The sequence below is a fragment of the Physella acuta genome, unplaced genomic scaffold (assembly GCF_028476545.2).
Source record: "Physella acuta isolate Inbredline_101_S28 unplaced genomic scaffold, ASM2847654v3 ptg000006l, whole genome shotgun sequence".
NCBI lineage: Eukaryota > Metazoa > Mollusca > Gastropoda > Physidae > Physella > Physella acuta.
The window spans coordinates 450,145-477,041 of record NW_026731526.1 but is presented as its reverse complement, the minus strand read 5'-3'; the positions used below and the strand labels follow the sequence as shown (position 1 = coordinate 477,041).

The 26,897-nt window shown below is 40.3% G+C and overlaps 1 protein-coding gene and 2 non-coding genes across 3 annotated transcripts in view; 2 read left to right on the top strand and 1 right to left on the bottom strand.

Annotated features, from left to right (window-relative positions):
• The window catches only part of LOC131940024 (uncharacterized), a 61,766-nt gene that overhangs the window by 27,156 nt on the left and 7,713 nt on the right, over positions 1–26,897 (top strand). The window lies entirely within an intron of this gene.
• Trnai-aau (transfer RNA isoleucine (anticodon AAU)) lies at positions 17,221–17,294 on the bottom strand. Its single transcript has one exon. It is a non-coding gene; the product is annotated as a tRNA-Ile (tRNA).
• Positions 18,742–18,815, top strand: Trnai-aau (transfer RNA isoleucine (anticodon AAU)). Its single transcript has one exon. It is a non-coding gene; the product is annotated as a tRNA-Ile (tRNA).

The window sequence follows — 26,897 nt, the reverse complement described above, 5'->3', positions numbered from 1 at the left end:
CTGGGGTCTGCCATCATGTGCTACTGGGGTCTGCGTCAAGTGCTACTGGGGTCTGGCATCATGTGCTACTGGGGTCTGGCATCAAGTGCTACTGGGGTCTGGCATCAAGTGCTACTGGGGTCTGGTGTCATGTGCTACTGGGGTCTGCGTCATGTGCTACTGGGGTCTGGCATAATGTGCTACTGGTGTCTGCGTCATGTGCTACTGGGGTCTGCGTCATGTGCTACTGGGGTCTGCCATCATGTGCTACTGGGGTCTGCGTCAAGTGCTACTGGTGTCTGCGTCATGTGCTACTGGGGTCTGCGTCAAGTGCTACTGGGGTCTGGCATCAAGTGCTACTGTGGTCTGGCATCAAGTGCTACTGGGGTCTGCGTCATGTGCTACTGGGGTCTGCCATCATGTGCTACTGGGGTCTGGCATCAAGTGCTACTGGGGTCTGGCATCAAGTGCTACTGGGGTCTGGCATCAAGTGCTACTGGGGTCTGCCATCATGTGCTACTGGGGTCTGCCATCATGTGCTACTGGGGTCTGGCATCAAGTGCTACTGGTGTCTGCGTCATGTGCTACTGGGGTCTGCCGTCATGTGCTACTACTAGGGTCATGTGCTACTGGGGTCTGCGTCATGTGCTACTGGGGCCTAACATCATGTGCTACTGGGGTCTGGCATCAAGTGCTACTGGGGTCTGGCATCAAGTGCTACTGGGGTCTGGCATCATGTGCTACTGGGGTCTGGCATCAAGTGCTACTGGAGTCTGCCGTCATGTGCTACTGGAGTCTGCCATCATGTGCTACTGGGGTCTGGCATCAAGTGCTACTGGAGTCTGCCGTCATGTGCTACTGGAGTCTGCCGTCATGTGCTACTGGGGTCTGCGTCATGTGCTACTGGGGTCTGCCGCCATGTGCTACTGGGGTCTGCGTCATGTGCTACTGGGGTCTGCCATCATGTGCTACTGGGGTCTGGCATCAAGTGCTACTGGTGTCTGCCATCATGTGCTACTGGTGTCTGCGTCATGTGCTACTGGGGTCTGCCATCATGTGCTACTGGGGTCTGCGTCATGTGCTACTGGGGTCTGCCATCATGTGCTACTGGGGTCTGGCATCAAGTGCTACTGGGGTCTGCGTCATGTGCTACTGGGGTCTGGCATCAAGTGCTACTGGGGTCTGGCATCAAGTGCTACTGGGGTCTGCCATCATGTGCTACTGGGGTCTGGCATCAAGTGCTACCGGGGTCTGGCATCAAGTGCTACTGGGGTCTGGCATCAAGTGCTACTGGGGTCTGGCATCAAGTGCTACTGGGGTCTGGCATCATGTGCTACTGGTGTCTGCGTCATGTGCTACTGGGGTCTGCCATCATGTGCTACTGGGGTCTGCCATCATGTGCTACTGGGGTCTGGCATCAAGTGCTACTGGGGTCTGGCATCATGTGCTACTGGTGTCTGCGTCATGTGCTACTGGGGTCTGCCATCATGTGCTACTGGTGTCTGCCATCATGTGCTACTGGGGTCTGGCATCAAGTGCTACTGGGGTCTGGTGTCATGTGCTACTGGGGTCTGCCATCATGTGCTACTGGGGTCTGCCATCATGTGCTACTGGGGTCTGCCATCATGTGCTACTGGGGTCTGGCGTCATGTGCTACTGGGGTCTGCGTCATGTGCTACTGGTGTCTGCGTCATGTGCTTCTGGGGTCTGCGTCATGTGCTACTGGGGTCTGGCATCAAGTGCTACTGGGGTCTGCGTCATGTGCTACTGGGGTCTGGCATCAAGTGCTACTGGGGTCTGGCATCATGTGCTACTGGGGTCTGCCATCATGTGCTACTGGAGTCTGCGTCATGTGCTACTGGGGTCTGGCATCAAGTGCTACTGGTGTCTGCCATCATGTGCTACTGGGGTCTGCCATCATGTGCTACTGGGGTCTGCGTCATGTGCTACTGGGGTCTGCGTCATGTGCTACTACTAGGGTCATGTGCTACTGGGGTCTGCGTCATGTGCTACTGGGGTCTGCGTCATGTGCTACTAGGGTCTGGCATCAAGTGCTACTGGTGTCTGCCATCATGTGCTACTGGGGTCTGCCATCATGTGCTACTGGGGTCTGCGTCATGTGCTACTGGGGTCTGGCATCAAGTGCTACTGGTGTCTGCCATCATGTGCTACTGGGGTCTGCCATCATGTGCTACTGGGGTCTGCGTCATGTGCTACTGGGGTCTGGCATCAAGTGCTACTGGGGTCTGGCATCAAGTGCTACTGGGGTCTGGCATCAAGTGCTACTGGGGTCTGCGTCATGTGCTACTGGGGTCTGGCATCAAGTGCTACTGGGGTCTGGCATCAAGTGCTACTGGGGTCTGCCATCATGTGCTACTGGGGTCTGCCATCATGTGCTACTGGGGTCTGGCATGAAGTGCTACTAGGGTCTGCGTCATGTGCTACTGGGGTCTGCGTCATGTGCTATTGGAGTCTGCCGTCATGTGCTACTGGGGTCTGGCATCATGTGCTACTGGGGTCTGGTGTCATGTGCTACTGGGGTCTGCGTCATGTGCTACTGGGGTCTGGCATCATGTGCTACTGGGGTCTGGTGTCATGTGCTACTGGGGTCTGCGTCATGTGCTACTGGGGTCTGGCATCATGTGCTACTGGGGTCTGGCATCATGTGCTACTGGGGTCTGGCATCAAGTGCTACTGGAGTCTGACTGCATATGCCACTACTAGGGTCATACATTGTATCTCAGTGTATTTTATTTACTGTATCTATAAATCTGATACGTTTTACCCTCTATAGCTACTGTTGAATGCTCCCTGTGGAAGCAGTGTAGTTAAGCTGCGAGTTATCGTTCATTTTAGAGAACGCCAAAACTGACAAACCCCAAATTTTAGAAGGTGCCAAAAAAATGTTTTACCTATAATTAAAATAAAAACTCGTTACAAAAGTTAATTAGGTAAAGCGTTAAGAAAATGTTCCACCGTCGTCAAATATCCTAACGACGCCACTGTGAAGTAGCAACCACTTAAACCTGTTCCTTAGTGTCACATATTTACAACATGCTGGTCTTAGAGGGTTGAATCATGTGAGTTAATTAATGAACGGCTATTAGGCGACCTTCTCACAATATAGTATGATAGAACGCAATATTGTGTATAAAAATAGATATCGCGCTTTTAGCGCAGACGGGGGAAACGGATGTACTTGGCTGGAGAAATGATGTAACAAAAACAATAAGTGATGTCGGTAAGTGGAATGGTAGAGTCGTGTCTAGCTCTAATGGGCACACTTGACCACTGGTCTTGTGAGACTTGAATCACAGGGGTTGATCTAATAACGTTGATATTAGTAATTAGTGGAAGCGTTTACTGCACGATCAGATGCTGTAGGCTGAAAATCTGGGGGGGGGGGGGGGGTCATTTTGGGGAGGAGTAAGGTCACAATGGTGGGGTAGGTAAGTAGAGTCACAGTTCAGGGACTCAATGGTGGAGGGGTGGGGTGGAGAAAGTTCAGGAACTATATGGTGGGTTAGGGAAGTGGATTAAAAAAAGTAAAGTTCTCATTTCAAACGTATTGATCGATAGGGTAGATGACGTAAAGTTTATATGTTCCTTAATCCCTGCATTAGAAGAAATGGTGTTGTCAGCCTTATGCCCAGTCGCCTTTACTTTTCCATTCAGAGCTGGGTACACTCAGGGGGGCCGGACCGAGACCCGAACTGGAGACGTTCGGGCTAGCGGGCGAACACTCTACAATCGACCACGCAGGTAACGTGGTGATGAATTGTCTGGTGAAGCGGTGACATCTTAGGCAATCTGAATATCATCCTATTTTAGCTCCGACTATAAATTAGTTATACACTTATGACAGCCTTATCCATGAACACTTATAATCTTTACAATAACCTATGCAATAATCACTGCGTTTTTGGGATGGCAAAATCGGACGTTAGAGCTTACGGCCGCTAAACTGAAAATCTCGAGTTCGGATCCCAGACTTGTGTACGTGGGGCGTCCCTGAGATAATAGGCACTGGACTCACGTTAGGGTCAGTAACGACGGGTCTAATGGGCACTGGACTCACGTTAGGGTCAGTAACGACGGGTCTAATGGGCACTGGACTCACGTTAGGGTCAGTAACGACGGGTCTAATGGGCACCGGACTCACGTTAGGGCCAGTAACGACGGGTCTAATGGGCACCGGACTCACGTTAGGGCCAGTAACGACGGGTCTAATGGGCACCGGACTCACGTTAGGGCCAGTAACGACGGGTCTAATGGGCACCGGACTCACGTTAGGGTCAGTAACGACGGGTCTAATGGGCACCGGACTCACGTTAGGGTCAGTAACGACGGGTCTAATGGGCACCGGACTCACGTTAGGGCCAGTAACGACGGGTCTAATGGGCACCGGACTCACGTTAGGGCCAGTAACGACGGGTCTAATGGGCACCGGACTCACGTTAGGGCCAGTAACGACGGGTCTAATGGGCACCGGACTCACGTTAGGGTCAGTAACGACGGGTCTAATGGGCACCGGACTCACGTTAGGGCCAGTAACGACGGGTCTAATGGGCACCGGACTCACGTTAGGGCCAGTAACGACGGGTCTAATGGGCACCGGACTCACGTTAGGGTCAGTAACGACGGGTCTAATGGGCACCGGACTCACGTTAGGGCCAGTAACGACGGGTCTAATGGGCACCGGACTCACGTTAGGGCCAGTAACGACGGGTCTAATGGGCACCGGACTCACGTTAGGGCCAGTAACGACGGGTCTAATGGGCACCGGACTCACGTTAGGGCCAGTAACGACGGCTGGGAATAGAGCTGGCGACACTATTCCATCACAGGCTGAAGTCACAGAAAGAGGTGAACTCTACTTCACCTACCCTTTCCAAAAAGCGTTCACTTTAACCACTGCGTAACCTTGTAATCTATCGAAACCCTTCCTCAACACTATCTGTCCAGCAACAATAGCCTCACTCTAACAAACCCCGCCGTCTGCCACTATTCATCTTAAAAACCTCCGAGACTTTCTAATTACCACAAGTCCCACTCTTACCACCACGTGGCAGGAAAGTGGTTAAATAACCGTTTTATCAGATAACCAGTTGTGCGCATGCGTGGAAGCAGATAACAGACAGGAAACGCTTCTTCTCCTCGACCGCCATTATGAAACGCGTGCTGAAACCAGATATCCCTCTTGATTATTTTTGCCAGATATTTTTCTGTTTTATTTCTAATCGTTTGTCTATTGTCTATGCATTTTCTTGTTTGGCCTGGAACAATTTTTTTACAATTTTTTTTTTTACTTTGTCATTCCGCTCTCTAAACTTAGAGAATGTGTCTTACTAATGTATCCTGATCTTTTGTTCTTCTGTAATGTATAATAAAAAAAATAAACATTAAAAAATTGAAGTAAACTTATCTTTAAAAATAATTGAATTTTGCAAAATTGTTATCAGATAATGGCGCCACATTTTGAAATGTATGTTTTACCGACAATGAAAGTGAATAGCAATTTTTTTTTAATAAATGGTACTCGAATAAATATAATTCACATAGATATGTACCGTCACCGTATCTAATCTCAATAAGCAAATGCACAATTCCAGTTTACCATAAAAGAAAAGAGCTTAAAGAGATGTACAGAATGCCCCCCCCCCCCTCCTCCCCCCCCCCCCCTCAACCACCCTCACCTCTCGGATTAATTAAATTTATCCCAATTATTTTACCAAAATCAAATCTACTTATCGTGAGAAATATCTTTCCGTAAAAATAAAAAAATAAATTAAATGAAAGTAGTTTTTTAAGAACATTTCTTAAGTCGATGAAAATGTCGTTGCCCGCATTATACATTTTTTTAGGGCGTATCTCAGCTACATCTTGAGCTGCCGGTAAATAGATTAGTCTTTTGAGTACGTCTGTTAGCGCGCGGTAACATCAATGTCGTCACATTTCGGTGTTTGTACTTTAAGTAAGCACCAGCTGTCTGAGTAGGCTTAGCGGATTAGGTTTACGTTCGTCACTGGTTCTCATAGATTGGCTTTTGGTGATGGAATTTTAGAACATTTTTTCTTCGTCGGTCTTAATTTTAGTGTTGGAAGGGTTTCCTTCCAACGCAACTAAGTATATGTGTCAACTGGGTATTCGCAATTTAGGCAGTTGACTCCGATTTCAGCCTGCTTTTCTTTTTGGATTTGCTCCCATAGCCTTTGTCCAATCAAGAACAAACTACAAGGCAGCAGTCTTGTTGATTTTTGAGTTGTCTCTCCTAGAGGAGGGGCTGTCCTCAGCTGTCGAGCAACAATGAGTTTTTACCGACTCGACCACGCCGGCTCAACTTGTTGAGTTTCAGTTTAATGCGATTGTAAAGGTTGCAGTAACAGTCGAATATTCTTTTGCATGTGACTGTCTAAAGTGCAGATAAAGTAGAGTTTTCCAGTAGCCAGTAGAGGTATTGATAAAGGTGTTAATTAAATAAAGATACATTACACCAAAACAATATGTAATGACCTTTCGGGTACAACACACGTGTGCTAAACGTGTTCAGTTTAAGTTTTCATGTATAAATTATTTTACACAAAAAAGTCAAAGTGGGGGTAATCAATTTCTCAAATTGTGGAGAATAGTGCGGTATTAATCTAATACTATATAGCACCGCCTAGCAGTTTTTGTGTAAACTTAAATGTAGAAACTCTGTATAAATAATTTGACAAACCGGCTTATTAAGCACATTTTTGACGCACTATTTACTTTGCGGTCTTTTCTAATAAAGACTAGATTTAGAATTGTGTACATTTAATCAATGACATAAATAATTAAAAAACCATCAAACATTAATTTTGGTTTAACATATATTAAATCCAATGCAGATGTTGAGCGAGTGTTTGCGATATGTCGGGCCTTTCTACAAGTCTAGAATATTGCTCTAATGGAGATAGAAGTGCTTTAGCCTGACAAGGATTTGAACCCATCACTCCTTCACTCAGGTCTGAAGTGTAAAGCCTACGGCCATTTGCTTCACGTACTTTAAGCGCTTGTGATCATCCACTTTCTTAGCCTATACAGGGATACGACGTGAACTTTGGCCACTGAATGTTCCAACTGAATACAATTGACCTTGTATTTGCATTGAATCTGTGCTGAGTGGAGAGATGTCCCGGTTCGGATCCCGTCTGGCTGTCTATCACAAAGACTCAGGTCAACGGGGTTGGGACGGGCGAGCGCATGTTTACGTGTTGTGTAATAGTGCACACTCTCAAACTTGGCCACAAGCTTTGAATGACAACGTCACAGAGCGCTGTTCCTGGCCATAAAACCCCACACCGTGACGCGATGTGTGAGAATAACAAGTCACTCCGCGTAGTTCAATAGCTACACGGAGTCGAGGTAACTCCGGGGGGAGTTCAAAAGCAAAGAGAGTTCCCTCCCCTAGCGCTCATCATTAATGTTTACAGGGAGATGAAGCGGCGTAAGGGGAACATCATTAACACGGGGGTACAACAAATTTGTGGGGTGCCTTTCATCTTGGGGGATGAACTATTTAGGCAGATGCGGATATTGTATCCAGAGGCGGATGTTGCAGGAGAGGCTTGACAATTTGACGTGCAAGATAAACTCATACTGAAGATATAAAAATGCAGGATACGCATTATTATGAGGTTATTTTCCCATTTTTTTTTTATTAATGTTGATTTTAAACTTTTTTGTTTATTCAAATTCGATTAATTTCAATATAACTCCTTTATTTAAAAATCACACATTTTAAATTTTAAAAAAAACAAGAATTTTGACAGTACTTTTTGACACGTTTTGATGCTAATGCAGTGTTGCACTAGACAACAGAGATTAGTTTAATGACTTTTATGTTCTGTAAGTGTAAGCCACTTATGCGATCTTGTTATCAGGATCACTCGCCATTACAACGAGTGGCAGTAAAAGGGAGAAAACTCGTTTGATTTGGGAGATAAGTGATTAACACAAGAGTAACGTAACAAGGTAAATTACTCACCGAGTATAAGCACAAGCAGGGAGATAACTTGAGCGAACAGGGGACACTACTTAATGGTTTTACTATAGAGACAAGTTTTCAAAAGTTTACCTTTCAAACTTTCTATTTCGGTCATTGTTTACATGCGTAAAGCTCTGTGTACTATCACAGTAAACATTCCTGGCTGGGATTTGTGCCGGGAACATTTGTCGCGGAACATTTACCTTAGCATGTGACCAGAGCCGGCGCTGCAACAGTGGCACAAAAGCTAAAAATAGACCTCTCTTATTTAATTAATTATCAAACATGTATTACCTATATATATATATATATATATATATATATATATATATATATATATATATATATATATATATATATATATACATATATATATATATATATATATATATATGTTACGGTCAAAGCCCGAAGTCGGCCAATGCTAGGATTGGCCCGCCAATCCGCGCATTGGCCAATATCGCCTCACATAGGTCGGTCAAAGTCCGAAACTTTGCTTGATTTCGGCCTTTGGCCGGCCAATCCGCAGACTGGCCATGGTGGACCGGCCAAAGTCTTAATTAGAAGATCATCTGGCTAGGGACGACCGGCCAAAGTCCGAATTAGAAGATCATGAGCAGATTTTTATTTTATGCCGTAAGGATCATGAAATTAAGTCTTTATTGATTATTAATTAAAGTAAATGACAGAAACATTCAAAATTTTTATTGTACTATAGTCTCAATCTATCAATATCATCATTTGTTACAACAAGTTGAACTTTTATGGCATTTAGAATTACATAATAGCTTGTTATTTTTACACTTGCAGCGATTTGTTGTGCACTTAGTTGTGCTATTGCAGCGACCTCTGTCAACATCTGGAACACGGATGCGTACATTTTCACCCACTTCACCATCTTTAAATTTTGTATTTGATGTTTTAAGCATTTTAGCACATTGAGTTTGCAAGCCAGTATGAGCTGCTGATCTGTGTTCCATGATGTCTTGTTTGTTGTGACACAATCTGCAGGTAATGTTCCCTCCGTACCCTTCGTCTGCTTCATTGGGTATTCCACAAATAGCATGGACATCGTTGCCACAGGATCCAAAAGAATGAGCTGCACTACAATGTTTTTCACAAACTATATAGAATCTGTTGGCCACATTATTGTCACGCAACTGGTCTGGGCGTTCCGCAACGGCAGTAGATGTGTTAGCTGAGGATGTCGTTGCATTTATGGCAACCTCCATTTCTTGTTCAATGTTCTCAAGATCTTCCTCAGTAACTATTTTATCGAGAGCCCATATATGGAAACTAACATGGATTTACACTTTTTTTCTTTTGACAGCCATCTGCTATGTCTGTCTTATGGTCTGACGGCCCTTTTGATCAATGTCGCCTTGCATATAGAATGATATACAAACAAGAGCTAAACAATACGTTACTCTCAATGAAAACGCACGTTTTTAGAACGTTGGCCCGGCCAGTGCGCGCATTGGCCGGCCAATGTACAAAATACGCTGTCAAGTTTAAGCGCTTCGGACTTTGGCCAGTACGTCCCGGCCAGTGCGCGCATTGGCCGGCCAATCTACAAAACAAAATACGATCTTAGTGCTAAGTTCTTCGGGCTTTGGCCAAGAGAGCCGGCCAATGCGCGGATTGGCCGACCAATCCGCGCTTTGGCCGCACTTCGGGCTTTGACCGTAACATATATATATATATATATATTTATATATATATATATATATATATATATATATATATATATATATATATATATATATATATATATATATATATATATATATATATATATATATATATATATATATATATATATATTATCCAGCTATAGAAATTGTTGGCCTCCTGTGTTATACACAAGTAAAAATGAGGTTTGTATTATGTTTATCAGTTCCACTTCTCCTCTCTCCACTAACCCATTACAACGGGAGATGTGGACGATTGCAGGCCATTTCAAGCGGGGCAACTCTCTGTAGTCAATTAATAATGGGAGATAACTCTCTTGATTTCTCTATACTGTTTTGACAAGGAAATCTCGAGAAATCTCAGAGCTTTGATTGATGAAAACTGCGGCGGGCGGGCGGAGACCATGGGGTGGGTGTGTGAAAAAAGACTGTGGAATCATGGGAAAGTGAGATTTATCAGAATGGCTGTTCTAGATTTGTGAAGATGATTTTTTTTTTTAATATTTCACGCCATTTCACGTGAAGTTGTGGCTAATCTTGATCGCGCGAAGAAAGAATATGTCTGCAGACGCGTTTAATCAAATTTAACTAGAAGTAATCCTAACGTATTATAAGCACCACTTTAACTGAGTGTTAGTGAATTGCTTATCTGATAGCTTAAACAAATCGATTAATTTTTATTTTGAGGTCGTGAACCCGGAACACCCACTTTGTAAATGTTAGAAAATTTCAAAACTTCTATACACACTTGTAATTGCCTCTTTTTCTATACATTTCTCCCTAATTCTCTATTCTCCTCTCACTCTCTCTATCTATCTGTCTTTGTACACCTTTATCTTCAATAGTCCCTCCCTCTGTCTACCCCTATAGTTTTCTCTCCCCTCTCTCACACCCCTATCCCAAACCCCTATCCCTCCCCCTCTCCCACCGCCTCTTTCATACCCCTCTCACACCTCCTCTCCCTTCCACCTCTCACACCTCCTACCCCACCCCCTCTCATTTTTCCCCACTACGTATCCCCACTCCCTCTTTCTCTCGAACACGGACCCATGGGCTCGAGCTTTCATTGCTTTCTTTTCCATATTAAAAAAAAAAGAAATTACGGAGATCAAGACACCAAAGTAAACTGTCAAGTAAACTGATGTAAATTTGATAATCTCGCCAACACAGTTCCATATTGTCAGTAGGTCAACCGTCCCAGCATCAATATAGTATGCACTATAACATTAAAGACCAAGTGCCATTATTGTCTAGTCCCTATAGTACGTGTGTATCACAATAATGACCTATAGTATTTGTGTACCACAATAGTAACGAGACGACGGAGACGAAATGACGAGAGTAAGTCGACGCAGGCGCCGTGTGTCGTATCAGATTCACACGACAGCGTCAAGGATACGGGAATTAGGAACTTAAAACTTATGGTTGACTTGCTACAGACGGTACTGACTTTTCGAGATTATAACAATTGTTTCGTTTTGTTATCATGGGATGGCCAATAAACAAGCAACAGAATTAATTAATGAGTGTTATTCTCATCGTCGTCATCACCTTTCCTGTGGATCCCTTTTGGAGCATAGCGACGCCACCACTTCTCTAAATCGTACTCTCATTCGGGCGGTTCTTCCAAATTAGGCCCACGACATTCCGGCTGCTTCTGCTTCCCTGACAGCTGACCTTTTTCAAGTGTTTTGGCCTACCTACTTTTCTCTTTCTTTGAGGATTCCAGTCTAGTGATGTGGCTATTTGGTTTACGCAGGGTGTGTCCAACCCATCCCCATTTGAGCTTTTGTTTTCTTAGCCATTTGGTTCTTAACCATTTTTTTCTCAACACCTCAGGATTGGTATTTTTTTTTTAGCGAATTGATGCTCAATACGCGGCGCAGGCATCCGTAAATGAAAGTCTGAAGTTTGTTGTTTTACATGAGAACACATTTTAAAAAGCTGTAAAACAGTCGTAATTTGGAAAGCGTAAACAGTGCTCTTCTCATAATCACAGTATAAACTCGGTCAAAAATAAGACTATGTATATTCCACGTTAAAAAAAATAACTCCGAGTGCGTAGAATATAATTTGATTAGCTTATCAGTGAGCTGAGATTATTTTCGTGATGCAGTAAAATTAAAGTGTTACGACGAAGTGTATTTTATCTCCTTATCATGCCGATTTTATTGTGTCTAGCACTGTGGCGTAGCGAGAGGAGGGCTGTTGGGGCGAACGCCCCGGGCGCCGACCCAAAGGGGCGCCAAAAATGGGTACAAAAATACGTATTTAAAGTCTCATTTGAAGAATCGAATTATACACAGTTTAATTTTACAGACAAGAATGGGAGGGAGGAGGGGAAAAATTGATAGTCCCCCACACACCCGCGTGTGCCGAATAGGTCGCTACGCCTCTGGTCTAGCATAGAGAACCTTATGCAATGTCGCGAAATGTTTCTGTGGCATGCACATTATCTAGCTTTATGTAGCTAAATATCTATCTGACACGCAGACAACTTATACACATGAAGCTGAATCCCACCCTAACTAGAACACAACCAACAGCTCCATGTTGACACGCCCTCACAATATCAACACCAGCTCCGCATAGCTGAACACCTGCCCAGCATAAACACAATGCCTGACCAACCTTTACAACCTAACTACCCAGCAGCTTGCATGCCTGACCAACCTTTACAACCTAGATAACCAGCAGCTTCCATGCCTGACCAACCTTTACAACCTAACTACCCAGCAGCTTCCATGCCTGACCAACCTTTACAACCTAGCTAACCAGCAGCTTCCATGCCTGACCAACCTTTACAACCTAGATAACCAGCAGCTTCCATGCCTGACCAACCTTTACAACCTAACTACCCAGCAGCTTCCATGCCTGACCAACCTTTACAACCTAGCTAACCAGCAGCTTCCATGCCTGACCAACCTTTACAACCTAGATAACCAGCAGCTTCCATGCCTGACCAACCTTTACAACCTAGCTAACCAGCAGCTTCCATGCCTGACCAACCTTTACAACCTAACTACCCAGCAGCTTCCATGCCTGACCAACCTTTACAACCTAGCTAACCAGCAGCTTCCATGCCTGACCAACCTTTACAACCTAGATAACCAGCAGCTTCCATGCCTGACCAACCTTTACAACCTAGCTAACCAGCAGCTTCCATGCCTGACCAACCTTTACAACCTAGATAACCAGCAGCTTCCATGCCTGACCAACCTTTACAACCTAGCTAACCAGCAACGTGCATGCCTGACCAACCTTTACAACCTAGATAACCAGCAGCTTCCATGCCTGACCAACCTTTACAACCTAGATAACCAGCAGCTTCCATGCCTGACCAACCTTTACAACCTAGATAACCAGCAGCTTCCATGCCTGACCAACCTTTACAACCTAACTACCCAGCAGCTTCCATGCCTGACCAACCTTTACAACCTAGATAACCAGCAGCTTCCATGCCTGACCAACCTTTACAACCTAGCTAACCAGCAGCTTCCATGCCTGACCAACCTTTACAACCTAGATAACCAGCAGCTTCCATGCCTGACCAACCTTTACAACCTAACTACCCAGCAGCTTCCATGCCTGACCAACCTTTACAACCTAACTAACCAGCAACTTCAATGCCTGACCAACCTTTACAACCTAACTAACCAGCAACTTCAATGCCTGACCAACCTTTACAACCTAGATAACCAGCAGCTTCCATGCCTGACCAACCTTTACAACCTAGATAACCAGCAGCTTCCATGCCTGACCAACCTTTACAACCTAACTACCCAGCAGCTTCCATGCCTGACCAACCTTTACAACCTAACTAACCAGCAGCTTGCATGCCTGACCAACCTTTACAACCTAACTAACCAGCAGCTTGCATGCCTGACCAACCTTTACAACCTAGCTAACCAGCAGCTTGCATGCCTGACCAACCTTTACAACCTAACTACCCAGCAGCTTGCATGCCTGCATAACACTAACCCAACCCTAACAACCGACTACAAACCCACTAAACATCTCCATGTAACCAAATTCCTACCCAACACGCACAACCCCAGCCATCTTTAATAGATCATCAAGGGAAACAACTGCAGTAATTTCCCAACATTTACCTCCACCTGTTTGATACGGCGTGACACACCTGGTTCTGTTTACCTGACCTTTGACTCTAAAGACCTGACTAGTTGGTACCGGCCGGTATGATGCCAGGCCGTCTGCTGGCGCTAAAAGAACAGGTCGAGCTTGTCGTTGTCTTTTGTTCCCGATTTGTTTGTTTACAGTCGTAACACTACAGCCTCACTCTAGCGGCCCAGTCGGCTGTACTGTTCCGCTTTACGTCTTAGTCTTTACAGTTCCGCTTTACGTCTTAGATTTTACTGTCTCGCTTTTCGTAATTATCGTTATAAAGTTTCGCATTACGTTCTGGTCTTTACTGTTTCGCTTTACGTTCTTATCTTTATAAAGTCTCGCTAGAAGTTACAATCTTTTGGGTTTCGCTTTACGTTCTTATCATTAGACAGTCTCATTTTACGTTCTATCTTTATAAAGTCTCGCTTTACGTTCTTATCTTTATAAAGTCTCACTTTACGTTCTATCTTTATAAAGTCTCACTTTACGTTCTATCTTTATAAAGTCTCGCTTTACGTTATTATCTTTATAAAGTCTCACTTTACGTTCTATCTTTATAAAGTCTCGCTTTACGTTCTTATCTTTATAAAGTCTCGCTTTACGTTCTTATCATTATGAAGTCGCGCTTTACGTTCTTATCTTTACACAGACACACTCAACGCCAAGTCTGCTTGACAATCCTAGTGGCTTAAACAGTAAAAATTACAGTTGCCGTTCGGACATGGCGATCCACGGGGCAGGTGAAGTAGAGTTCACCTCTTTCTGTACCATCGAAAAAAGGGAAAACGGGAACTTGAATGTGCCGCCTATATTTCACCTAACGTAAGTCAGGTACCCAGGATAGTTAGGTGGACTAACTGACGGCTTACGGACTTGAATCGTGGATCTGAACTCCAGACTTTCTGGTTAGCAGTCATAGGCGCTACCATCCGACTATGCAATACCTTCAAGTAGAGGTGGAGTCCGAGTTTTGTGAAGATAATGTAATTGGGTAGCGTATTTAAAATATCTGACATAGGATAATCTTTCATATCTTTTAAAAAAGATACGAATCTTTATATTCCTTTAGAATAACTTTGTAGAACAGGAAAAGAGCTAAAACATTTCAACGTCGTTTTAGGGTAGGGTGGGTCAGAAATGAGCAACCAGACATAACTCTTCTGCTAAAGGGCAAGCTCGCTTCTATGAAGCAACATTAGCTACACGCTGTTTGCTCTATGCTGATTGGTTGTCTTAAAATAGTGGTCTCGCGTGCAGGCATTGTCGTGGTGTTATCCAGCTTTGTGTTAGATAATATTGACGTGTTGTTGACCGGGTACATAGCGTAACTTTTGTTGTGACGTGAACGTTTATTTACACGGCATGTTCCCGATCTATTCCCGGCCTGACGTCACGGTTAAACTTAGCCTACAGCAGGTTAACCAGTTTCTCGCGTTGTCGTGTTTGTTTTGATTTGCCAGGCTACGTGGCTAGGTTCCTGTTCTGTTAGGGTGAGGGAGGGGGGATGGGGGGGGGGTAGTATCAACGGCTGAATAAGGAACTCATGACGCGTGTTTAGAAAGTTATGTGTAGAAGTAAAGGGGGGGGGGGGGGGGCGGGGGGTCCTGCTATGTTATATGTAGAAACAATTATAGGCCTATTATACAAATAACTACAAAAGATTATTCTTTGCCATTAACACTAAGCAATGAAAATCGCTTTTCTCTATATTGGAAATTAGTATCTAAACAAGAAGTATAATATGAATACTAAATATACTGCAGTCTTTTGTTGTAAATAGTTATGTTCAGCTAGCTTATTAATTTGAAATTCTAATCATTTTTTTAAAATAACCTCTCCACTAATATTTCGAAAAACGCACGTTTTTAACTAGAATAATCTTGCGATCACAGAGAAATCTATGTAATGTAGACATCTACTCGGGGCAATAATAATTGAATGATCAAAGAGTTACCCGGGTGAAACGAACGATGCACTGGCTGATGTAAATAGCAATAGGATAACGCTGGCGACTTCACGATGATAAGACAATTTGAAACGGCGTTGAGCTGTACACGTTATTTTATCGCATTAGGCGTTTAGACTTCATTTATTGACAAATCAATTTTAATGGAGTGTTCTGTTTACGTACAGATAGTTTGTTGATAAACATTGGCATACCACTGTAGAAGCTGACATCAACAAGTTTCCTAGCAAGTCAAACTCGTTACATGTGTATGCATAAAATGAATGTAATTATCCTAATTCTCCGCGCCCCCACCCCTTTTATAGGGCTGGTAAGTAGGTCACCAACCAGTTCTACGGATAAAACCTGCATGAGCCATAGAACTGGTTGGTGACTACTTACCAGCCCTATAGATGAAGTAAATGGTGGAACAACAATTACATCAAGTGCAATCAGATAAATTGTCAATTGTAAAAAAAATAACGTTGGCCAGTATGGGGATCGAACCCACGACATTCGCGTTATTAGCACTACGCTCTAACCAACTGAGCTAACCGGCCGATGAAAGCTATGTCATTTTAAAACTAAACTCAGCTACTATGATAAGGCTATTTGTCTTTTATTCTTAAACATAGCTTTGTGTAGTTATCGGCTGTTGTTTTAACCTAACTTCGTATCAATGTATAATCGATTAAAATGTATACACGATCGAAAGTACAGTGAATTCTAGGCCATCTGCACCCCATGTGACTAGAGCTAATGCCAGGACACAACAGTATAACAAAGTGCAGCAAGGCTCCCCAAACATATATCTCTCGTATTTTATAAACGTGTGCCGAATCGCGTGTATCTCAAATATTTTGTAAATGCGGCTCCATGTCAAATCTTCGTGTTAAAAAAGAGAAAAAGTTACCTACATTTGAATTGAGAACCGCTGATATAGGTCCCTGCGTGTTCTGATGAAGCTGATAAAAACGTGCACATGTGGTTAATAGTTTGTTAATTACGCCTACTGCTTAATTGGACTGATTAAATTAAATGAGCTTTGATTGGTATAAAACGCCAGCTGTTTGGTATTTAAAAATAGACCTACAAGTTGTATTAGAAGATATAACCGTAGCCGACGAGGCAAACTAGCTGTATCCTCACACGGTAGCATTACTGGACTCTACTTCATCTACTATGTACGCTACACTGACGAGGGCTAAATCAACCAACCAGCCTTATAATTACAACACTACAGTTCTGATCAAATAGTGACGTAAAATTATAACTCTAATACTTTCGTATAATAGTGTGTGGTAGATCCTTTTTCGGCTTAAGGTATCAAAAATTCATTTCATATATTTGATTCTCCATAACACAGCTTCAGAACAATTCGTATTATATTAGCGTGTAACCATAGGTATGAAATGCTCTTTTAAATTTTCTAACAAAAATTAAGAAAGAAAATGTAAATAAAAATTTGGCCAGTATGGGGATCGAACCCACGACATTCGCGTTATTAGCACGACGCTCTAACCAACTGAGCTAACCGGCCACTAACTACCTGATGGTAATTATTTTTAAATCTGATATTTAGCTTTCATTCATTATATCATAGAATATGCATATTATATTGTACGAGCCGGCCCGCGGCATAACATACGCCGCTATTTAGTTGTTTCTAATTTTCAATAATTCATAATTTGTGAATTCGACAGTACCAACGCTGACACTAAAAATATTTCTTTAAAACACTATAAGTAGCTCGTTAAGGACCATAACCCCCCCCCCCTTCCTTCCCCCCCCCCTCCCCCCCCCCCCCCCCCTACGTTTAAAATCGTTGGCTCTGCTTGTAAACATTTAGAGTGAACACAGCTCACTAAAACCATGTAGGGGTGGGGAGGTAGGGAGAGCGTTTGCAGCTTGTTTTCTAACGGCTCGAAGAAGAGAATTATATATATAGATGTTAAGCAATTATATACCTCAAACGACTAGTAATTATATTTTACTAGTTCATTAAACGAATAATTGGTTTGTCTCATAAGAATAATTTCAAGGAATTAAGCTACTGAAATAATATGGAAAAGTCTAGACCTCTCTACTGGTCTCTACGTGTACAAAGAACGTTCGTTTCCCTAACGTTCGGTGTCCATCTTCCATTACAATAAACATCTTATTTTAAACTAAAAACAAACAAATTGACGCCAAATTCTTTGATGGGGAGGGGTGGAAGTGATGACTTAAGTGATGATGTGTAACGTGGATGGTGGGGAGGTTCAAACCTTACCACACAGCACCACACCCCATCAAATATTGTATTACATATCCGGATACTATCCCTCACACACACAAGCACACACACATACACAAATACACACTCAAATATACACACACATAATTATGCTCAAAGACCTAAACGTTACAATTAGCGGACTACAAAAAGTTCCACTATCCCAACCCATAGGGCTATAACACAATACATTTATAGGCTATAACTTCATGCAGGTGTTTCTTTTCTCAATATAAAGCCAATGTTGTACTTTTTTCCCATGGCTAATACGTTATATCAGGGGTCTCCAAACTACGGCCCGCGGGCCGGATGCGGCCCGCGATGTCCTCTCATGCGGCCCGCGGAGATCTTTTTGTTCACGTTAAAACGTTTGTTGGTGATGGCTGAGGAACTTTGTCCAGAAAAATCAAAGACATGCCTGGAAGAAACTGGCCCTCGAACTGAAATTTGATAGTTAATGCGCACTTGGACTGAAAAGTTTGGAGACCCCTGCGTTATATGTATGGGAGAAAATACAGACAACACATCTGCACAAATTACCCTTTTTTTTTTCTCCTCCCCCTCTCAACCACTCTATCTCGACACAAGTGTATGCAGGTTAACCTAACATCAACGTACACATTATTTAGGTGTTTGTTTCTTTCTTCTACACTACTTGATAATAATCTCTTGCTTGTCAAACAACTCAACTCCTGGTGCCATAATTATCGATGGCCGGTTAGCTCAGTTGGTTAGAGCGTCGTGCTAATAACGCGAATGTCGTGGGTTCGATCCCCATACTGGCCAATATTTTTTTAAATAAGAAAATGAAAAATATACAAAGTTATGTTTAGCAGAGGCGTAGCGAGGGGGGGGGGGCGGGGGGGACATATGTCCCCGGGCGCCGACCTTAGAAGGGCGCCAAATTGAAAGTTTGAGGGGGGTGGTGCAAATGAAAAGTTCGAGGGGGGGTGCAAATGAAAAGTTCGAGGGGGGGGGTGCAAATCGAAAATTTGCTCCCGAGGGGGGCGCCAAATTGAAAGTATGTCCCCGGGCGCCGGGAAGGGTCGCTACGCCTCTGATGTTTAGTTATACTCTCAACTCAGCTTAGCCAAAGCCAACAGATCTACATGTAATTTTCTAATGTCTAACGTTTTATATATAGTAGCACCCCACACTGTATAAGTTAGTGGATGTTGGTCACAACTCACAATACTGAACAGTATCTAAACATCGTACAACCACTTTATTATTGAAATAGTTGATTGCATTTACCAATTTACGTTACTTACTTGCACAGTACCTAACACAAACCTTTGAAAATATACGTTTTAGAACTCTACATTTGTCAGAGAGGAGGGTGGGGGGGGGGGGGGAGGGGGGGGGGGGGTGCAGATCACGTGTCACTGGGATCAGGAACCCACGGGTCACCACATATCACAGCTATACAGTGCTATTATAAACGTAAGTCTCATGACGTGCTCAGGATACCTCACGGATTAGCATATTGATGACCCTGCGCAAAAGGGGTGTTATAATGGTTTTACTCGGCCTAATTAATGAATTAACATTACTTCCTAGTGCAAAGATTTTTCGTAACCCCAGTCTAATTACCTCAAGCTTAATCTTAACTCAGGGTTGATATTTAATTACTATTTCCAATATGTCACTGGTAGATTTCACAGTCAGACACAAGATGGAAATACCATCCTCATCAGATTTTCTTCCAGGCATCTCTTCGGGGAGGGAGGGGGAGGGGGGGGCTAAGCAAAAGGAGTGTTTTAATGGTTTTACTCGGCCTAATTAATGAATTAACGTTACTTCCTAGTGTAAAGATTGTTCGTAACCCCAGTCTAAAAAACCTCAAGCTTAATCTTTGGGTTGATATTTAATTACTATGTACAATATGACACTGGTAGATTTTACAGCCAGACACAAGATGGAAATACCATCCTCATCAGATTTTCTTCCAGGCATCTCTTCGGGGAGGGAGGGGGAGGGGGGGGGCTAAGCCCCGAAAAAGTCAAACCCACCCATCCCCACCCCCGAACGAAATGGAATTTAAACAGAAAATATATACTTTTAACAGTGTCCGCCCCCCCCCCCCATCACCCCCCCCCATCCGGAATTTTTAGTCCCCCCACCCCCACCCCCAAAAAGTTCAAGTGCTCGACCCACCGCCCACGGAGAAAAAAGTCTGGAAGAAACACTGATCCCTATTTTCTTATTCTTTAACATAGTACATTGCAGGCCAGCAGTTAAGCCATTGCTACCGTGTAGCAGTGAGACACAGTAGCGAATTCTTTATCTCAACACGCCGAGACTAGAAAGTAAACAAGACGTGACCAAATTGTAAACAAACTCTTGACTTACAGTTCATCCAGATACCACCTGTTTTCTTTAACTGGCGACCTCTGACCCCTGCTGAGTTGAACCAGATGGGTCAGTTTGTTAGTTGTTAAAATAAGCTGATAACTTCATGGGCGGATAATGCATGATCGTCGCCCCTTATTAACAACTATACCATGCCCAGGGACTCGTATTAATAAAGCTCTGTCTGTTAAACAATTCTATTAGATTTTAGCAAAAACGTCATGGCTCCTAAAATGTTTTGGGCCTCTAGTTCAAGCCTGGTCAGCCCCTCCCTTAAGCCGCCACTGCTGTTTTTAATTCACATTTTGCTTTATACAGGCCTATTAATAAAAAAAGGCTGATGTTTACTTTAAAAAAAGACGCTTGTTCAGCAGTTTGTAACCTAGAATATAGGCTAATTATTCCAACCCTAATGTAAACTGTAATGCGTGTAGCCATGTAGTTGTGTTACGTCATCAGTAAACAAGTTTTCGTTGATTAGAAGCCAAGGCCCGAGGGTATAAAATTAGCCTAGCGCCTAATTATATCCAATAATTTGCCTACATTAGTGTTAGACTAATAAAGATGTATTAAAGGATTTTGGCCTAAAATCAGAATGTTAAATATATAAATTTTGTATTATAAAAACGCTTTAATTAGAACTTTTAAAGTAGGAAGAAAAAATGTAGGGATAGAACTTCAATTAGACAATTTTTAGCCTAATCAGTTAATTTGATTTTTTTACACCATCTATCCGCTGGTGTAGAATACAGGGTATGAAATCTAAAGCAATTTAGATCTTAAGAAGTAAGTGGCCGGTTAGCTCAGTTGGTTAGAGCGTCGTGCTAATAACGCTAATGTCGTGGGTTCGATCCCCATACTGGCCAGACGTAATTTTTTTTCTTGTCCTCTTTACTAAAAACAATCTAAATATGACTGTGTTGATCGTACACATCAAATTAGACACGCTGGCTATTTACACTCATCACACAAACATGATTTCTCGAGTTGTAAAGAAAAAAAAGGTTTCCCCTGTTGTTTTTGACGTCATAATCGTTTTCTGTCTGCAATACGAGATTACGTCACCAGCTGGCAAATTCCTACCCAGAAGCCGTCACGCGGGGGTGCAGATAACACGTGCACACCTTGATTGCTTTCACCTGCTACAATAGCACCTGGACTGTCTGCTCAATGTAGCCAGTCCGCTCGGTCCATCTCGCGAATTGCTATTTATAATTTGTGAGACCCGCTCATTTATCTAATTATTGCTCACACAGAAAAGTCGGTCAGCGAGGCATGCAACTATTTGGCTATAATTATGGACAGGAGCGGGTGAGGTGGGGGGAGAAATTGCTGGGATTAAAACACGGAAGTGTTGAAATAATCTCATGGTAAATTGCTTTTGCAATTTTTTATGAGCAGAAATCGCACGAAACAATTATATTTTCCTTAATATTTTATTTGATTGCAATAGGTAGGAAAAGTGGTTCCAAAAGTGGTTCCACTTTGTGTTGCCAGAAAGCATATTTTTGAACCAAAATTGAATATTTTATAACATTTGTGAAATAAGTAAAAATCACTTCCGGTTTTTACTAAGGCTAGAATTTTAAACACAAAATTACTAATAATATAATAGTAATTTACCAAACATTTTTATTTTAATTTGGATTAGTATAGTCAGGGTGTTGTGGTGAAAGGGGATGTTATATTATTTAACATAAATAAACTACTAGGCTATATTCCATTGTAATAATAAGTAAAGCGTAATTAATATCATTTTAATATAGGCCTAATAAATCTAGATCGACCTCTGACTATGGGGGTCGTCTATTAACGATGTCACAACGATGCCAGACCTCCCCCTTCCCCAAAGAAGTAAACCTAAGTCAACATTCCCCCCCCCCCCCTAGTTTGTTTTTAAAGCAGCGATTTTCATAAAATATTTAGACCTATGGGCTTTTCCAGCATTCAATGTAGGCCTATTGATGAATTATTTACAACAATTTATAAAACAACTTTTAATAATGCAAATAAAGGCTTAAATTCAGTTTCTTAACATGAGTATTTGTTGAACATGGAAAAGTGTCACCTTACTTTCTGAACCCCCTCCCCTTTGACACAAAGGTCCAAATCTCCACCACCACCTCAAAGTCGTTTATAGACGACCACCTCAGCATTTTATATTTATTTATAGGATATTCATTAATTAGTCATACAAACCCAAATACATTTGTTGCTGTGATGGTATCTCTGTCATTACAATTATTAAATAGTTTATCTTAACTCAACATTTCCCCATACCTCATTTGCTATAGCTGCCTATCCTTATAGAAAACATCTTTTCCTCAAATATCTGGAATGCATCTGATCAGCTACAGTCTTTTTCTTTTGTAATGTATAAACAATTACAAAATGTTTATAAACTTGCACAGCCAATAACAACACATTACCAGGAAACAAGCAGTTATTATAGTTTGCTGTATTTGTGGTTTATGGTTAGTTATCAGCCATATTTCTATAAGCTTGGTCTACATTTATATGCTGGTATGGCTAGAATTGACAAAAACCCATATTCTTGATTCTTCCCTTATCATGTTTTACAGCTATGATAGATATAGTAGTTTTATTTTTAACATTGTAGAAAATTTAAGTAATAGTTACAAAATACTAAAGTTGAAGCTTAAACCATAACATAAGATATTTTAATAATTGTTCGTTTTGAACGAGATATAATACAAAGTAGAAAATTCTAAATAAAAAATTAAAGTATAATTGTTTGCAGACATTGCCCTTTTATTATTATTTGTATTATTATAAGCAAGCTGTCTTATGGGAAATTTTCATTCCTTATTTTCTTCTTGTAATACAATGGGTTTCATATCAGCATGTTGTTTGGACTAGGAATAATATTAACAAATGATAGATTATATATTGATATAAACTTATATGTAAATAATATTCAAATGAAAGACTTATAGTGGGACTACATATTTGTGAACACATTTGCTAAAGCAAAAGTTCTTGAGTTTAAATTTTAATCCTTTAGGTTGTCTCTGATTCAAATTCAAAGCAGTTAACTGGTACCTGACTGGTTATGGACAGTAAAAGCTGTTTGATATTTTCCTGACCATACAATTTATTAATATGGAAGGGCAACAAAACTAGGTGAAATCTACTTCAGCACCATATTCTTAAAAACTATTTATAGTTCGCCAGTTTAAGTCAATTATTAAATTAAGGTAACAATAATTAGTTTCCGCATACACCATCACACACAACCAGTGCTGAAAAAAATAAACATAACAAACTTTATAAATTTCTTTTTTAATTACATTCAGAACTAATATATTAAAAAAAAAAGTTGTTCAATATGAACAAGTTTTCTTGGGTCCAACATGTATCCTTGGACTAGTTGGATCTAATAGGTATGTGTAGGCCATTTTCAGTCAAGCCTGACCACTGTTGAAGAATACTGTATATTAAGTCTTCAGAACTGGAGGATTCAGTGATAAGAGTTTTTAAAAGGAACTTCATCTGACTTATCTTCTCTGTATGTAGTATCTAAAAAAAAACATAAATAAATTTCACAAACTGTTATATTAAACTCATTACATTTATATACTTTAACATGTTATGGTATAATTAAAAATATTTGTCTGTCTTATAAAAATCATAAAGCAATGATGGGACTATTTATGCATGTGATTGTATGGGCTATCTAATTATTACCATTCATTAAATATATAGATCTAAGATTTTCTTTTAATATTTTAATGTAAGGAGTTTGTCATTAAATACAATAGGTCTTCAAAAGTGTCAAAAGTCATGTATATATCATAAAAAAAAACAAAATTAAAAATGTATCAATAAAGGTCTACTACTTATGTTTAGCCACCTCAAGAATTAGTTGAAAATTTATATTCAAACTAGGCTACTAAAACTATCATCAATTCATACACCTACTAGAATAAATAAGTATAATTATATTGATTTGAATAGTAAGTTAATCCATCTATGACAATTGACACCTTTTGGCTTAATTAACTATTCTGCATTTTTTAATAAGTTCAAAAGATAACTACAGGAGACTAAGAGTAGACTAAGTCATATATTAATTAAGTAGAACTAAAATAAGACTGCTCTTCACAAGTAAGCCTACTGTTCTATTCAGTAATTTTTACAATTATTAAACTAATGTAGATTAAACTTAAATTTTGGATATTATTTAATGCACTAGTCTGTAACCTTTTATTTAGGCTGCATGTAATTTTTAGTTTAAAATTGTAGCCTTATTAAGCTTAGTTATAGTAGTTAACTTTGTTTAACTTACATACTAATACTAACTACCTGCGCTATCACAGGCCTACTACTACCTACTAAAACTAAAATTAATATGACAACTGTAAAAAATTAAGCATACTTTATTTTTTTACAATACTATTCTATACCTACAGACCTACTGCTATTAAATATGAATCTATTAGTTATTAGACCAACATAAGTTATCATACGTCTAATTAGTAATTTAATAATTACCTCTAAATAGGCCCTAATTCATAATACTAATGTAACTGAAGTATTCAGCAGTATCATAGCCTAAATTATCTAAAATAAAATGTATTCATTTGTACAAATCTAGTAATTTAAGAACTATTAACTATTAAAATTAAATTAATATAGAACTTATTGGCCTACTAAATAACTGAGTCACTAATGTCATGATTTTGCGATTATGAGGTTGTGTATTATACCTAATAACTATACTTTGAATAGAGTAACTATACTTTATTAATACTACTAAATAGTAAATATATTTAAACAAGTAGGCTCTAACTAATTAGACTAATCATTAATTAGACTACATGTATATACTGCCCTACTAATTACTATTTACTATACGACAAGTCTAAAACTATCTATACCAGCGACACTTTGTAATAATATAAAATATGGGCCTAATTTAATTTATCTATTATTATAATTAACTGAAATATAGAGTATAAGATAGACGCTAGTATAGCAATACTAAAACTTAAAACTATATCTAGATCTAGTCTAAATCCACCACACTAGTCAGACGGTCTACTTTATTTCTATTGGGCCTACTATTAGTAAATTAAATTAGTATCACTACTATACTTAGATTCAGATACTAGATTCTAGATATGATACTATCTATTACAGTTCTAGATTCTACTATTTATTAGTACAATCATTAGGCCTATAGAATATTTATACTAAATACTTATTGATTTTATTGAATAGCCTATATACTCTATATACTCTATAGATCTATCTAGATATATTTTTTTAACAGATAATCTTTCTAGTCAATCTAGTCTGGATCTAGGTCTAGATCAACTTAATAAATTTAATACTTAGGCCTAGGGCCTCCCCTATAAAATATAGTATTAAGTAGTATTTAGTATTATTTAATATATTTAAGTTCCTTACGCTAAGGCTTACTACTAATAATCTATCTATTATCTATTATTAATAATAATATTATAATAGATCTAGACTTACTAGATCTAGATCTAGTAGACTCTCTAGTCTAGACTAGTATTTTTATATTTAATAATTTATTAAACATATTAAAAAGCCGTAGCATACTAATATAGATAGATCTAGATCTCTAGATCTAGATCTAGATATAGAATCTTAGTATCATGGCGTAGAAGAGCAGGCCTAACAAAAATTATGAAACTTGCGTTAAAAACCGTCTAATATCTATCTAATAATAATATTATAATAGATCTAGACTTACTAGATCTAGATCTAGTAGACTCTCTAGTCTAGACTAGTATTTTTATATTTAATAATTTATTAAACATATTAAAAAGCCGTAGCATACTATAGAATAGATAGATCTAGATCTAGATATCTAGATCTAGAATCTTAGTATCAATCATGGCGTAGAAGAGCAGGCCTAACAAAAATTATGAAACTTGCGTTAAAAACACTTTTAAAAAAAAGGTAGATAAACAATTAATAAGAATAATGTTAATAATGTTAGATCTTAATAATCTGAGCATAACAGTCATAAAAAAATAAGCCAACTGTAATGAAAGGGGATACAAACGAATTTTTAAAGCTTGAATCGAACTGAAAATCTTCCCTTGTTCGCCATTTTGTTTATTTTGATTACCTTGTCCGTATTTATCATGGATAACAAATGTTATGACTTGCATCGTTTACCTCTCCCTGGCCACTTCAGTTGAGTTCAAGGTGGGGTTGAGGGCGGTTTTATAAAATATGTAAATTAGTACAATTATTCAAAATTATTTTTAACGGCTTCTGTTCAACACAAAAATATGAAAATGAGTGTAATCGATGGTTCCTAATCGACTTTAATTTTTAAAATTGTAGCTATAATTTTATCGCTTGCCATATTTTTTAAAATATTTTTTTTAAAATTTAGTATGATTACATAGACTTTTCCTACCTATTATTGTTAAATTTACATCCGATGTATACATCTTACACCTACAAAATCCCAATAAAATTTTGTTTCATTTATTTGAAATTATTTTTTTA